This window comes from Lepidochelys olivacea (genome assembly GCF_965140295.1).
Source record: "Lepidochelys olivacea isolate rLepOli2 genome assembly, chromosome: 1".
Classification (NCBI taxonomy): domain Eukaryota; kingdom Metazoa; phylum Chordata; order Testudines; family Cheloniidae; genus Lepidochelys; species Lepidochelys olivacea.
The window spans coordinates 132,151,594-132,167,078 of NC_140411.1; positions in this window are offsets into that span (position 1 = coordinate 132,151,594).

The window sequence follows — 15,485 nt, forward strand, 5'->3', positions numbered from 1 at the left end:
TGTAACCTTCAGCATCCACTGTAACTCAGTGGAGAAGTTATGACTGACAGAATTTTAAAGAATTGCCACCATTATATAGGTCAAGCAATTTATTTTTAAGGTCATACTAATCATTCTGTATGCCAACATTTTAATTATTGTACTAAGATGAGATATTTCAATTAGAATAGAATTCTGCCAGCAGTAAATTAAGCTGTTTTCCAATTTGCATTTTTTGCTAACATCAGTTATAAATGTGAGATGTATCAAATCACTTGGGTTTGAAGTACACTACTCAACTTCTGTAAAGTGCCCTTTACCACGTAAATGCCTGTGCCCATAATACATTTCCCCTCTTTCTATAGAAACAGAGATTCTCCCCAGGCTAGCAAATAGATAAACTGCAACACAAGTACTCATGACAGAGATATTTGTAGGGATCAGTCTTCTGAATGTTTTATTTTAGTCAGTTTCTTAGGGTAAGTAAAATTTGTTTAACATACTATAATACAGCATGAGGCAAGGTAAGTTCTTAAGTCACAGAGCCTTTCTAATAATTTTATTGTATCCGTTTCCTTTTTCCATTCAATACTGTTGCTTGATTGAGCTCATATATTTGTTAAAACATGGGCAGTAAGGCCCCGGCCGGGCAAAGCACTTAAGTACATACTTAACTTTAAATATGTGAGTCATCCTGTTGACATGCTCAAGTGCTTTGCAGGATCAGGGCATATATTTTCAACAGGAGAACTGACTGTTGTATTACTGACTGTGGGATTACTGAGACAAAGTGGGTGCAGTAGTATCTTTTATTGGACCAACTTCTGTAAAATATATTACCTTACCAACCTTGTCTCTCTAACAGCCTGAGACCAATAACACTACACACAACAATGGAAGATGTTGTATTGCTGTCACTTTACTTTCACTGGCCAATAGATTTAACTTATTCTAAAATAAAATAATAATAAACAGTTGTTTATGTTTTAATTTCCAAATCTCTCCCACTTCAGGGGGTACATGTCAGCCATTTGTTACTTTACCCCCAAATCTTCTCTTGGTAGAAATACAGAGGTAAACCAGAGTTTTCAAAATATCCCAACTCAATACACAATCATTTCTGTTACTAAGATACAGTTTACAGGAGAGATTGTAAAGCTGAATATATTGGTAAAAATAATTAGGCTTTCTGTAAAGGATAAGTCCAAATACAGCAGGCAGCAGCCAAAGTCAGCCACTATCCAGCTATAAAGTGTACCCTCATTAATGGGTCACAGAAAAGAACACTCAATCTGCTAAACCAGTCCCCAGAGGAAAAAAATTTAAATGAAATTTAAATGAGAAATGAAGGTAGCCTTTTATACATGCATAGCTAGGAACCTGCTAAACCCAGCATTTACCACTATCACAATGGCTTATTGCTCAGTGGAAATAAAACATACTTGACTGTACAATGAATAGATAAAAGATAGCATAAAATAGATAAAAGAATCAGCTATTAGAATCAGATAAATATCAAGAGAAGAATTTAAAAAAATACACTGCCAGCACCGTAGTCCTTCACGGAATGGAAAGAAAGAAACAAAGTAGGAAGGTCCAGACCAGAAATAAGAAAAAATTACAACTATTACTCTGTGTAACATCCCAGGAAGGAATCTTTATCATCTTATTCCACCAGCCAGGGGAGACACATGCCTGGTTTGACATTCATTATCTTTGCTACTACCTTCTGCATGACTGAGAATGGGGGAAACACCCAGGACCTGAAAAAGCCTCACACTCTGCTGCCTTTTTATATGGGAATATAGAACAAAGATTAGGGCTTTGTGACTGTGAGAGCTGTTGAAGAGATCCAGCTGTGGAGCCCCTTCACTGGTCCTACAGCTGCAAGAAAATCCCTGGAATGCTTTCTTCTACAGAACTTGACACCTAGACAGGGCATCAGCGGTTCTCAGATTGTCTGACCTGGGAAAGTGCTGAGCAGTCAGGCTGATTTTTTTTTTTGTTCTGATAAATGTCTGCATTTGTGTGGTCAGATTGGTGGTCATCTATTTTCCCCTGGCCCCATCAGCTTGGTCAGATATGCTGCCACCATGCCACCGTCTGATAGCAACTTTCTGTGGCTGTCCTAGGCAAGGTATAATCCACACAACTAAGACTACAAATAGCTTTTCCTTTTCTCATCTCTTTTTAGGATGCACTAATGTACACCTTGTGAAAAAAGACAGCCAGGAGGTTTAAGGTAAACAGCACCAAACAGTCCATGGATAGCTTTCCTCTCGTTATTGTGAAAATGTACCCTCCAAGGTCTGCATGAAGGCTACCATGTCCTCAGGGAGACCCAGAGCTGCAGCCACAGTGAACTTGTTGAACGTGGATGGAGCAATGCAGAAGGGAGGTACAGGAGAGGTAGAGACCTTCAGATGGGAGGTGGTAGGGCAGTAGAAGCAGAGGCACGCATACTATCTAAGCAAATCTTCTCAAGAGGGAAGCGAGCAGTTTAGAGTATCCATATTCTTATAGAGCCAGCAGAGTGTCTTTCATAACTAGCCCTTCCTCATTTCCTGAATGAAAAGAAATAATTATTTAATCAACATTTAACCAAACCACTCTGGTTGATTTTTAAATAGGGCTGATTAGACAACCAATAATGATAGGGCTAATTAAATCTCATGGTGTAAGATGTATGCTGACTGACTGTAGGGATCAGGAAGGAATTCATAACATAACCACCACTCTACCTATCTTCACAACATTTTATACTTGGATGGATGGCTTATTTTTGTTTGGTTTGTTCTTTAGTCTTGCTCTGAAGAGGAAGTTTTAGGCAGTGCCAAAGGCAGACTTGCTGGACTAATGCTATGATCCAGAATGGCAAATCTAATATGCCTATGTTTCTAAGAATAATATAGGAACAGAAATGAATTTTTTTCAGAGAAGTTCCAAGTACTTACAGCACTTCAGGCAAGAGCAAGTATTTGTCAGTGGATTAATAAGCATACCTTCTTTCAACAAAATTGCTATTTTCCTTTTAAATAGAATGAGGAAAAGGCTTTGTAAGAACCCTAAGGGTTTCAGTCATGGCTTTTCTCGGACTTGTTCAGTGTTTTCCTCACTATTCTCTACGGGCATTTCCTTCCATGCCTCTTACATCTTGAACTATATACCCTTTGACAAAAATTAAAATCTACATAAGCCTCCAAACATTCATTCTAGCATTAGTAGTCCATACACATTGCATCCAATGCAGCATACAAATTGCTGTGTCAGGCTATGTTTTTCAAGATACTCCTGAGGAAGAGCAACAGTAAGTTCACAGACTTTATGCAACCAAGCACAACAACAACCACAACCAAACCAGGGACCTGCTTTTCAGAAAGTGGATTCTTTCTGTGTATGTGCAAACATATGGATGTTCTGTTTTCAAGCACTAACAGCTGGAAATAGTTTCAAATTACATAATTTATGTATTTCTTTTAAAAACATAGGGAAATTCCATTAAAAACATCCTAAGTTTAGAGAGCATTAAGTTTCCACTGTTAAGCATTACAAGGTCTGGAATTGCTGGACTTAAGTTTGCACATGCACCCTTTGCTCTTCTCCTCTGTGTGAGTTCTAATTCAGCCTGTAATGACATGATCACATACCATCTCAAATGCTATCATACATCCTTATACAATTTTGACACTCTTATATAGTGTGCTCTATCAAGTGCTCAGTGATTGAGGCTAAGGCTCTGCAATAGGAAAGTGTATAGTGACTAAGCATGTTACACGATACACCTTACATTTTATTCCCATCATCATTCTACGTAGTAGAAAAAAACTGTTTCTAATTAGGTAATCATGTCCTAATCTTCAGATGGTGTAAATTGATGTAGCGTCAATTCTGTCCACTGAAGTGTAGTATCAGAGCGAAGTCAGTGAAGCTACACAATTTTACACAGCCAAGCATCTGGCCCACAACTGTAACATATCATTATGACCTTTTTACAAGGAATGTTCCCGTATATATTTTATGAACTATTAAAATTATTTTCATTATAGAGCATTGCTAATTTATCAGGATACAGTTGTGTTGTCATAAGACCGAAACATGACCCAGATTTATGTGGCTGTAAGGGACGGATAACCCTGGAAATGGACTCTGTTCCTGTCTGTCCAGGATGTTAAGGATGGATGAGCCTGGAGAACAAAAGGAGCACATAAAGAATATAGGGAGAAGACCACTGGAAAATCCATGTACATGTTTCTGAAACTTTCAGCCTGTGTATCTATCTAGACCACAAGTGAAAGCAAGGGATTTTAATGTTTGAGCAACAGAATCTCCAAGTCTTATGCATTATTAATTTATCTTAACAAAAATAGCATGGGGATGTCAAGGTTCATTAGACATTTTAATAGCATATTAATTTATTTAAGGACTGTCACACCATGAAGCCTACCCAATGTAACTGATTGTTTTGAAGAGATAATTTACTGTCTACATGTTCCACTAATCACCTCAAATGAAAATCATGTCTAATGATCACAGATTCAGTGCCTGGTTACTTTAACAATGTTTCAATATTCATTTACATTTGTTTTTCCTAATTAGAATTAATTGGAATAAATATGTGTCAAACAGTTAAAAAGTCAGTAACCTAATTTCGGGGGAAAGATACATTGCCTGGCTGAAGTGCCTGGCTGTGTTTTTCTTCTTCTGTTTTGCCCTGTGGACTTTGTTTAGATTATATGACAACCATCAACTGCCAGACGTGCCCTTGCCTTTTTGCTAAATCCAGTAGCAATCCTGGAATATGTTAACCCTAGAATTTAAACCCTTAAGGTTTATTTCATTTTAATGGTAAAATAAGAGAAATGACTAATATAACAGTCCCTTAAAATGTAAATGATTTATAATTAATCAGCTCATGTTATTGAGTGTATATTGTATGGTATAAATGTTCTGTTTTTCACAAGGATAGGACCAGTAGTAAAACCTAAGACAAAGCAAAGACTAGGCAAGTGTTCCTTTAGCCTATCCATACACCTCTGCCTATGCACTACTGTGCTGGCCTATAGAATACTTGGGTCTCTCTTAAGGAGAGGTTGCCAATTTATTAAAATGATGTGATATGGATAAATGTCCACCAAACTCATTTTCACCTGTGATCTAAGGTAGGATTTATTCCCAGGTCTTCAAAGGTGAAGAGATAATACATTCATTTATTGGAAGAAATGGCTGCAAGATTCATATTCTTAAAGAACCATGAAAAATGATGTTGATTGTCATGATTTTGCATGGCTGAAGTGAAGAATGGTTGCATCTGAAGAAGAGGGTTTTTTACCCACAAAATCTTATGCCCAAATAAATCTGTTAGTCTTTAAAGTGCCACCGGACACCTTGTTGTTTTTGTGGATACAGACTAACATGGCTACCCCTCTGATAAGTGATTGTTTTATGTTTGTTCATTTGTGTGCCCTTGTTGCCAAGAAGGCTAACAGCATTTTGGGATGTATAAGAAGGAGAATTGCCAGCAGATCGAGGGACATGATTATTCCCCTCTATTTGGCATTGGTGAGGCCTCATCTGGAATACTGTGTTCAGTTTTGGGCCCCACACTACAAGAAGGACATGGAAAAATTGGAAAGACTCCAGCTTAGAGCAACAAAAATGATTAGGGGGCTGGAGCACATGATTTATGAGGAGAGGCTGAGGGAACTGGGATTATTAAATCTACAGAAGAGAAGAAGGAGGGGGGATTTGATAGCTGCTTTCAACTACCTGAAAGGGGGTTCCAAAGAGGATGGCTCTAGACTGTTCTCAGTGGTAGCAGATGACAGAACAAGGAGTAATTGTCTCAAGTTGCAGTGGGGGAGGTTTAGGTTGGATATTAGGAAAAACTTTTTCACTAGGAGGGTGGTGAAGCACTAGAATGGGTTACCTAGGGAGGTGGTGGAATCTCCTTCCTTAGAGGTTTTTAAGGTCAGGCTTGACAAAGCCCTGGCTGGGATGATTTAATTGGGGATTGGTCCTGCTTTGAGCAGAGGGTTGGACTTGATGACTTCCTGAGGTCCCTTCCAACCCTGATATTCTATGATTCTATGATTGTCAATTTGATTGGGCAAAATGTTACAACAGTACAGACCATGAAAGGAGTTTTAGCTTTTAAAGAAAAGCCTGGAAGAAAGTCAGAGTGACATGACAGAAAAGTTTTCCATGTAAAAGGTATTCACCAATTTCCCCCCTTTTAAAGCCATAGTTTTTTTGCTCATTTTCACCAACAAAATGCATCTTCTTCCAAAGAAAAGAAAAACATATCTACCAACTTTGGAAAGCTATAAATCAGAGACATTTGGAATGGAAAACAGGAAATGGTAGGCATGGAATGTCAGATTAAGGCCTGGTCTCTGCTTCATCTACTGGGTAATAATATGGAAAGATGCCATGCATATAAAATTAAATTGACACTTTATTAAAAGAACTGATGGTCTATTGGCCTGAAAGTCTTCGAGAAATATTTACAGAGGTATTGCAAATTCAGCTAACATTCTAAGCCAGGTCATGCACACTGGCTTCCTGGTGCCTCTTCCAAATAACTTCCTTCCTGCAACTTGTATTCCTCTCTCCAAATTCCATGCAGGTTCTATATTAGAAAGTCTGTGCTGGTTCAATGTAATGGATTTGAAACTGATTTAACTATGCTCATGCAACCCCCTAATGTAGATGCCCTTAAACCAGTTTAAGTGCCAGCTAACCCAGTTTTGTAAGTGAGGCTTAAATCAGTTTTAAGTGCTTGTGTGTTTGCACCTGTGTATTTATACTGATTTTTAAATCCATTTTCAAACAACACAGCTTTTCAAATATAGACCAGGCCTAAGAGAAGGGAGTGGGCAGAGAGAAAGAGAGAGAGTATCTGTTAGTGTCTGTAGACTAGACCCCAGGCCTGCAGAACCTGGGACAGCTGACAGTCCCACACTACCACCAGGAGGTCATGTAGAACCACAGACAGTGAGTAGGTGCTGCAGGAAGTACCACTCAAGAGAGCCAGAGTGACAGTACAGGCAATCCTCAGACTTATGACACAATTGGTTCCTGCAAATCTCATCTTAAGTCGAAACATTGTTAGTTGGATCCAATTTTCGCATAGGAACCAATGTTATAACTAGGTGATTGGTTCCTGAACCAAGGCCTAATACACTATTTTCACCAAAATAACCCAAAAATTCATTGCATACTCAATGAATTATACACGAGTAATATAGCTATATGAATGTATTTATATTGTAAATAGCAATCATGTTGACATAAAAAAATCACAAAATGAGCTAGAAATACGTAAAGAAATATAATACAGGCAGTCCTCGGACTTAGGACACAACTGGTTCCTGGGCATTGCTGATCTTGTCATTTGATTTGTAGGTTAAGAAACCTACTGAAGGAATGAAGAAGGAGATGGGACACCTTCTTCTGCGCTCATGGGTAGGTCTAATTGGCTGGGGTTTTCAGGGGGTTTTGAGGTTATTTGGAAGGACTTAAAGAAAATGTCCAAGGAAGTTTGGACAGATGTTCTTCTCTTTCCTTTTAAATTTCTCTGTTGCAGCTGTACATGTTGGATATACTCCTATTCACAGATGCACTGTGGTCAATGTTGGGATCATGTTCCTCAAACAGGGACATGGAGGCTTCCAAATGTTGAAATGCCTCAGCGAACACTTTTGTTGTCAAGACCTTATGAGGAGGAGTCTCTTCAACAGTGGGCACATCTTCTTCTTCCTCTGCCACTTTTTGCTGTTCCAAATCAATGAGGTCCTCATTTGCTAATTCTTCAGAATGTGATGCCAGCAACTCATCAGCATCATCTGGTGCAACGTCTAAGTTGAGTGCTTTGCCCATTCCAACAACAGTGTTGGTCACCTCCTCAACAGTGTCAGTAAAGCCTTGGAAGTCAGACACAAAATCTGGACACAATTCAAACACCATTCAAATTTGATTGTTTGACTTCATTCCATGCCTCACCAATGTTCTTAACTGCATGGCAAATGTTGAAGCCCTTCCAGAATTCCTTCAGAGTTGGTCCACCTTCCTTCTCAGTTACCCTGATGGCCTGGGAAAATGTGCTCCTAAGATAGTAGGCCTTGAAGGATGCAATTACCCCTTGGTCCATGGGTTGCCGCAGTAAGGTGATGTTGGGGGGATGACCAGGAGCATTGTCGAGGATTAACAATGCTTTAAATGCAAGATTGCTTTTGCTGCAATAATACCTGACTCTTGGCATAAAATAATGATTAAACCAATCCTCGAAAATGTTCCGATTGACCCACGCCTTATGATTGGCTTTCCATATCACTGGGATAAATGCTTTGGAATATCCCTTGAAAGCCCTGGCGTTTTCCAAACAGTATACAAGCAAAGGTTTAAGTTTGAAGTTACCTGCAGCAAAAGCAAGCACCAAGCAAAAGAGGGAGCCTATTGTTAACAGCTTTGTACCCTGGCATGGATTTCTCCTCTTTTGCAATGTATGTTCTCGATGGCATTTTTTTCCAAAAGAGCCCAGTTTCATCAACATTAAAAACTTGCTGAGCACAATACCACCCTCTTCAATGATCTCAGCCAATGTCTCAAGAAAAAGATGAGCTGCCTCCTCAAAAGCACTGGCAGCTTCACCTGAGACCTTGATGTTATGCAAATTGGCCCTGGCTTTAAAATGCATAAACCGCCCCCTACTTGCATTAAAAGGCTCAGCATTAGAACTCTCCCCTGGTTATTTCTTTAGATCATCATAAAGACTCCTAGCCTTTTCCTGAATTATGCCTAAACTCACAGGAGCACGGCGTTAATTTTGATCTTCCAGCCAAACAATGAACAGTTTCTCAACCTGGGTGATAAGTCCAACACGCTGCTTAGTTATCACAGTTGCTTGCATAGGAGCTGAGCCCTTAATATGTTCCTGAATTCATACCTTGTCTTTCAGGATGGTCACAATAGTCATTGGGGGACATCCAAAGCTTTACCAATTTCAGTTGGCATCTCACTTTCTCAGATCTCTTAATTATTTCTGTTTTTGTTTCCATAGTAATTGTTCTACGTTTCTTAGAAGAAGAAACATCAGTTGCACCAGATTTTCACTTTTCTGCCATTATTATGGGCAAAGAAACACTTACTTTTTAGAAAAAGTTTGGAAGCACAAAGAATCACCACGTAAAAATGGCGTCAGAACAGCTACTGAGTGCCTTGAGTCCAGGAGATGGGAGGCACAGAATATCGATGCGCATATGAACTTGTTCCCTGGCATGGTGTTGCATCAGCTCAAGCATCGTAAAGTCAAAATCGGCATCATAAAGTCGAAACAGGGTGTCCATTTATAAATGGCATAAGTGCCATTCGTTGTAACTCAGACATTGTAGAGTTGAGGGCTGCCTGTACCCTGTGGCCCTCTGATTGACCAAACACCCTATTTAACTCAGGGGGTTGCCCAAGAGAGTTGTCTGGGAAGCCACAAAGACTATGGTCTGCTGTGACTCCAAACTTTGCCTTGTCCCAGCTCTCCGGTCTCCAATCCCAGCCTGATTTTGATTCTGACTCTCACTGGGTACTACCTCTGACCTCCAAGCTCTGACCGTGGCCCCAATGCTTGCTTACTGAACCTGGCTCTTGCAATTCCTTCAACTCCTGCTCAGCAACTACTATCCCTGATGTGCAGACCTCAGGCCAGCTGTGACCGATAGACCAGACTGCCTATGCCCCAGTCCCTTACAGTATGTATAGAAGTGAATAGGGAGAGAAGGAAACAGCAAAAAGAGCTGGGATGGTGATGTAAATTAGCTAAAGGGCTATAGTGGTAAGAGAGTGATGGGGTAAAGGTTGGAGCCAACCACCAAGGACAATAGAGCAAATGAGATTAAAAAAAATCCCTCAGAGTACAAGAAATAAATCTGAGTATCAATAGAAGAAATAGAGTACTTGTGGCACCTTAGAGACTAACAAATTTATTTGATGCATCTGATGAAGTGAGCTGTAGCTCACGAAAGCTTATGCTCAAATAAATTGGCTAGTCTCTAAGGTGCCACAAGTACTCCTTTTCTTTTTGCAGATATAGACTAACACAGCTGCCACTCTGAAACCGGTCAATAGAAGAAATGTATTCCTTCAAGCTGGAAGACAGAAAACATACTTCAGCTTTTAAAAGTATTGCATACTTTCATATTAGCCTTGTGAATGCCATCTATTGTACACAATCTGGGACCATGATGTTTCAGAAGCCTTGTGTCATTCAAAGCTATATAATGAAAATCCATAGCTCACACTACTGCTGCTGTATGGGAAGGGGGCAAGTGGGGATAGGGCCTGGTGTGAAGTGGGCGGTTGAGTACCCCTGGGGCCTGGAGGAAACCGGCGCCTGTGTTCCTTAAATTCTATTCAGTCTTCAGAGAGAGGGTCTAGAACTTCCCATGCTCCCTGGAGCAACCTGTGAAAGTAGTCGTTCAAGTTCTTGTAAGTTGTATAGGTTTATTTAATGTGAACAGCCTCCTTAGCACATGTGCTAAAGTCATTTTGAGAAGCAGTTCATTCAAATGCTTCCAGTCTGTTGTCACCTGCTTTTGTTTTTTTCTGTTTCCTCGTTTCATCAAGATAAAACAACACTGACAGTGCAAGGACGTTAAAACCTCGGTTTAACTTGTGTGGATATATCTGAGGATCCATGCCAGAGCTGAGTTTGTTTAAGATGTTGCATGACAACCTGATCCTTTGAACTGAATCTATATTTTATCTTGCACCTCTCGTTGCCATGACACCCATATGAAATGGTTCAGATATTTTTCCCTATGGGTGAACCAACAACTAATGTATTCTAAGGAGGTGTCTCTGGTTGTACTCTTCATTTCTGGAATGCTGATGTGCAAACTCTTTTCAGAAACATGTACATCATTATGTTCTCTTTGTAAACCTTCAGGAAATACTGCAAAAACAGTACAGACTTGAAGCTCTAAAAATCCTTTCAAATGATTCTTATAACCTTTACTCTCTTAACCTTTATGATCTCATTTTCCACAGCAGCTCTTAAATTGGTTCCACCAAAGCTCCCGAGAGACATGGGTAACCCTGACAATATGTACATTATTATCTACCTGCGGTGCCCATAATGGAAAATGATTCTAAGAAGTCCCTCATCAATAATTATGACGTTTTCTGAGGTGGCTAAAGTTCCCTTAGCCTTAACTGGGATGCTAAAACAATACTGCACATGCGTATTTCATCCTTGCCACATAGAATCAAACCATATAGCTCTTTGGAAGGCTATAAACACACCTCATAGTATTTGTTCGTTATCGAAACAGCAAAAATGGATTTTCAATAGAGACTTTACTTTGCTCTTTATAATAAACTGCACAATTTAAAGTGCTTAGGTCAAATATTGTAGAAGGGTGGAGCTGCAAGACACAATAAAGGATTTTGCAATGTCCTGGGAGACTTGGAAACTGATAACTGCTATTTTGGAGTGAAATCCTGCAATTGTTTTTGACATGTTAAAAACGTTAGGGTAGATTCAACTGTGGGATACATGCTGAGTATTCCCTTTGTTCTGAAGGGCCCATGTCCCCTTGAGCAGAATATCCATCCACATATTGGAAGGTTGGCTGTGTGCAAAATGTGACTATGGCCATAGGTGTTGACTTCCCCTCTGCCCGATGGGTGCTTTGCCCCTGGCCCCATCTCTGTCCCCGCCTCTTCCCGCCCCTGTACCGCCCTCACCCCCCCATTCCACCCCTTCCCCCAAGTCCCCACCCCTGCCCCGCCTCTTCTCACCTCCTCCCCTGAGCATGCTGTGTCCCTGCTCTTCCCCCTCCCTCCCAGAAAGTCCTAAGTGCTGCCAAACAACGGTTAGATGGCCGAGGGGCAGAAAGCGCTGGGAAGGAGGGGGAGGAGCGGGGACATGGCACACTCGGGGGTGGGGGGGACGAGGAAGCGAGGAGGGGGTGGAGGCAGGGGGAGCTGGGTTGCTGGTAGGTGCGGAGCACCCGCTAATTTTTCCCTGTGGGTGCTCCAGAACCTGAGCACTCACGGAGTCAGCACCTATGACTATGGCACCACAAGGATGTGATGAATCAGTGCATCCCATGCACCATATTCCCCATTAAGCTTTTCATGGAGTCTGAGATACTTTTGTAAGCTGCTTCTCCTTGTAGCACTCCAGTGAAATGTACTCAGGAGCTGAGCAGTCGAACAATGTTCATAGAAAAATGCTGTTATTGAAACCAAAATCTTTCAGTGGTTCTCAGAAACTTATGGGTGCAGGATGTAATTTCTGATGTTCAGAGGGAGGAGGAAGTATGAAAGAGTTTTATCCCAAAATAGCCAATAGTTTTGTGGCCAGGGCACACAACTGGCAATGAAGCAGACTAGAATTTGAACCTTGGTCTGTAATAGCCCATGTGAGTTCCCTGAGCCCTAGAAATGTGGGGAATTTTTTCACCAACTGTTTTTACTGAAAAAATGTATTTTGGGGCCTCAAAATTATTTCCTAAATTCAGATCACATTTCAGTTGCAATTTTCCCCTCCAAAGAGTTGAAATGTTTCTGACATGTAGCTGAATCAAAATAAAAAACTCAAAAAAAAAATGTTGTCTTGAGCAGATCAAAACATTTTGGTTCACTCAAAATGCGTTGAAAAAAACATTTTCATTTGGAATCAGGTAAAATAATTTCAGTTGATTTGAAACTTTTTTAAATTTAACTAATTTTTTTAATTGGTTTGGTTTGAATCAAATTGTATATTTTTCTGATTTTTGGTGTGGTTCAGCTCCAACCATCAGACTATTCACTGTTCCTGGAATGAGTATCTCTCTTGATCTTTTGCTGTTGTTTATTCTGGGTTTTTTGAAAAAAAAAATAAGAAAAGTCTTGGTTTCATTCCTTATTGGAACAAAAACAAAATTCAGAACCTCAACATTTTTTGCAAAATGGGATTGTTGTTTTCTTGCCAGCTCTACAAGGGAGTGAAGTGGTTGGGTTTTTGTTTTTCCTTCAAAATTGACAACTTTTTTGTTGTTCTTGTCAAACTTTTTTTTTTTTTCAGATTTTTACCAAGAAACTGAAAAAAAAAACCCACTAGTCCAATTTGACAAATATGGACATATTTGTTGAACATTTTAATTTTGCCAAGAAAGGCCATTTTCCTTCTAAAATTGTTTCAATGGAAAATTTTCAACCAGTTCTACTGTTGAATCTCCTTTGCATTGCAGGAAACTGCCAATGCATATGCTTAAAGATACTCTTTAAAGCAAAAATAAAGGACTAAAATCAATATTTTCAAACTTCTGGTGCCTAATACTAGGCATCTAAATCCACATCTAAACATTTCAATAGAAAGGGCCTGTTTTTCATAGGTACTGAATAACCACAGCTCTCAGGGACTTCAAAGGATGCTCCCAGTGCTTGGTACTTTGAAAAACAGGCTTCTGATTTAGATACCTCAATATAAAGATAGCTACCATATCTTTTGGCCTGCAGATTAGAAAAATTAATCTAGTTAGAGCTTTAAATTCAGCCTTAAGGCACTGCTTAAAAAGGCCTTGCCAACACAACTCTCACACAGATATTTTTTCTTGTCACTTTTTACTGTCCCCTGTGTATTTCATAACACCCACACCCATTCTGGATGAGTACCATAGAGCTTGCCCTTCTCTGGTGGTCATAAAATATATATTCAGTTATGTTATTGTCAAGCTGTCTGGAGTGGCTCATCTCAGGTGCCAACCTCAGGGCAAACTGTTACAAACCAGGGCACAAACTGGTTGTATGTTCTATAATTAGATTTCATCAACCAAGTATCAAGTGTGAATCCCTCACGCACTATAACAGCCTTAACATGGAGTCACAGATAATCCCTTTGGGCACTCCAGTCTATTTTACCATCCAGGCAAGCTGCCTTTGTGATAGATGGTCTCTTACACCAAAAATTGCAAAAATATTCAGGTTACTCCTACTCACAAAGAACCAGTCACTTACACCAGGTCAGTTGTACCTTAGATCTCTCACTGAAGACAATGCTTATAATCAATCCTATAGTAAACTAATTAAAGTTTTATTAACTAGGAAAAAGAAATTAGTTGTTTACAAGATTAAAGCAGGTAAACAGACACCAATAAGTTGCAGTCTTAGGTTTCAAAAAAAGAATAATAGCAGCTGCTGTAATGTGAAAGTTCTATGTGTTCTTTAGAGCTAACCCAAGCTAAGAAGCTTGCAGATCCCCTGCATATGCTTGCAAATATTGCCCTTGCTGCATTCTAAGCAGCACAGTGAAACAGATCTTTCTGGGCAGGAATTTTTTATTCCCTTCCCCAAAAGTTCAAACTGTGATGGGACAAGGATTTTATATTAGAGATGTTGATTAATTGCAGTTAACTCATGTGATTAACTCAAAAAATTAATTCTCCATTAATTGCAGTTTTAATCACACTATTAAGCAATAGAATACCAAGTGAAATTTATTAAATATTTTTGGATATTTTTCTACATTTTTCAAATATATTGATTTAAATTACAACACAGAATAAAGAGTGTACAGTACTCACTTTATATTATTATTTTTGATTACTAATATTGGCACTCTAAAAAAGATAAACAAAAGAAATATTATTTTTAAATTCACCTCATACGAGTACCGTAGAGCAGTCTCTTTATCGTGAAGGTGCAACTTACAAGCATAGATTCTTTTTGTTATATAACCGCACTCAAAAACAAAACAATGTAAAACTTTAGAGTCTAAAAGTCCACTCAGTCCTACTTCTTATTCAGTCAATTGCTAAGACAAACAATTTTGTTTACATTTACAGGGGATAATGCTGCCCACTTTTTATTTACCGTTTTACCTGAAAGTGAAAACAGACATTCACGTGGCAATTTTGTAGCTGGCATTGCAAGTATTTACATGCCAGATATGCTAAAATTTCGTATGCCCCTCCATACTTCAGTCACCATTCCAGAGGACATGCTTCTATGCTGATGATGCATGTTCAAAAAATAGTTAATTAAATTTGTGACTGAACTCCTAGGTGGGAGAATTGTATGTCCTCTGCTCTGTTTTACCCACATTCTGTCATATATTTCATGTTATAGCAGTCTCAGATGATGACCCAGCACATGTGGTTCATTTTAAGAACACCTTCACCGCAGATTTGACAAAAGGCAAAGAAGATACCAATGTGAGACTTCTAAAGATAGCTACAGCATTTGACCCAAGGTTTAGAATCTGAAGTGCCTTCCAAAATTTGAGAGGGATGAGGTGTGGAACATGCTTTTAGAAGTCTTAAAAGAGCAACACTCCGATGCGGAAAGTACAGAACCCAAACCACCAAAAAAGAAATCAACCTTCTGCTGGTGGCATCTGACTCAGATGATGAAAATGAACATGCGTCGGTCTGCACTGCTTTGAATCGTTATCGATCAGAACCCATCATCAGCATGGGCGCATGTCCTCTGGTATGGTGGTTGAAGCATGAAGGGACATGTAAATCTTTAGC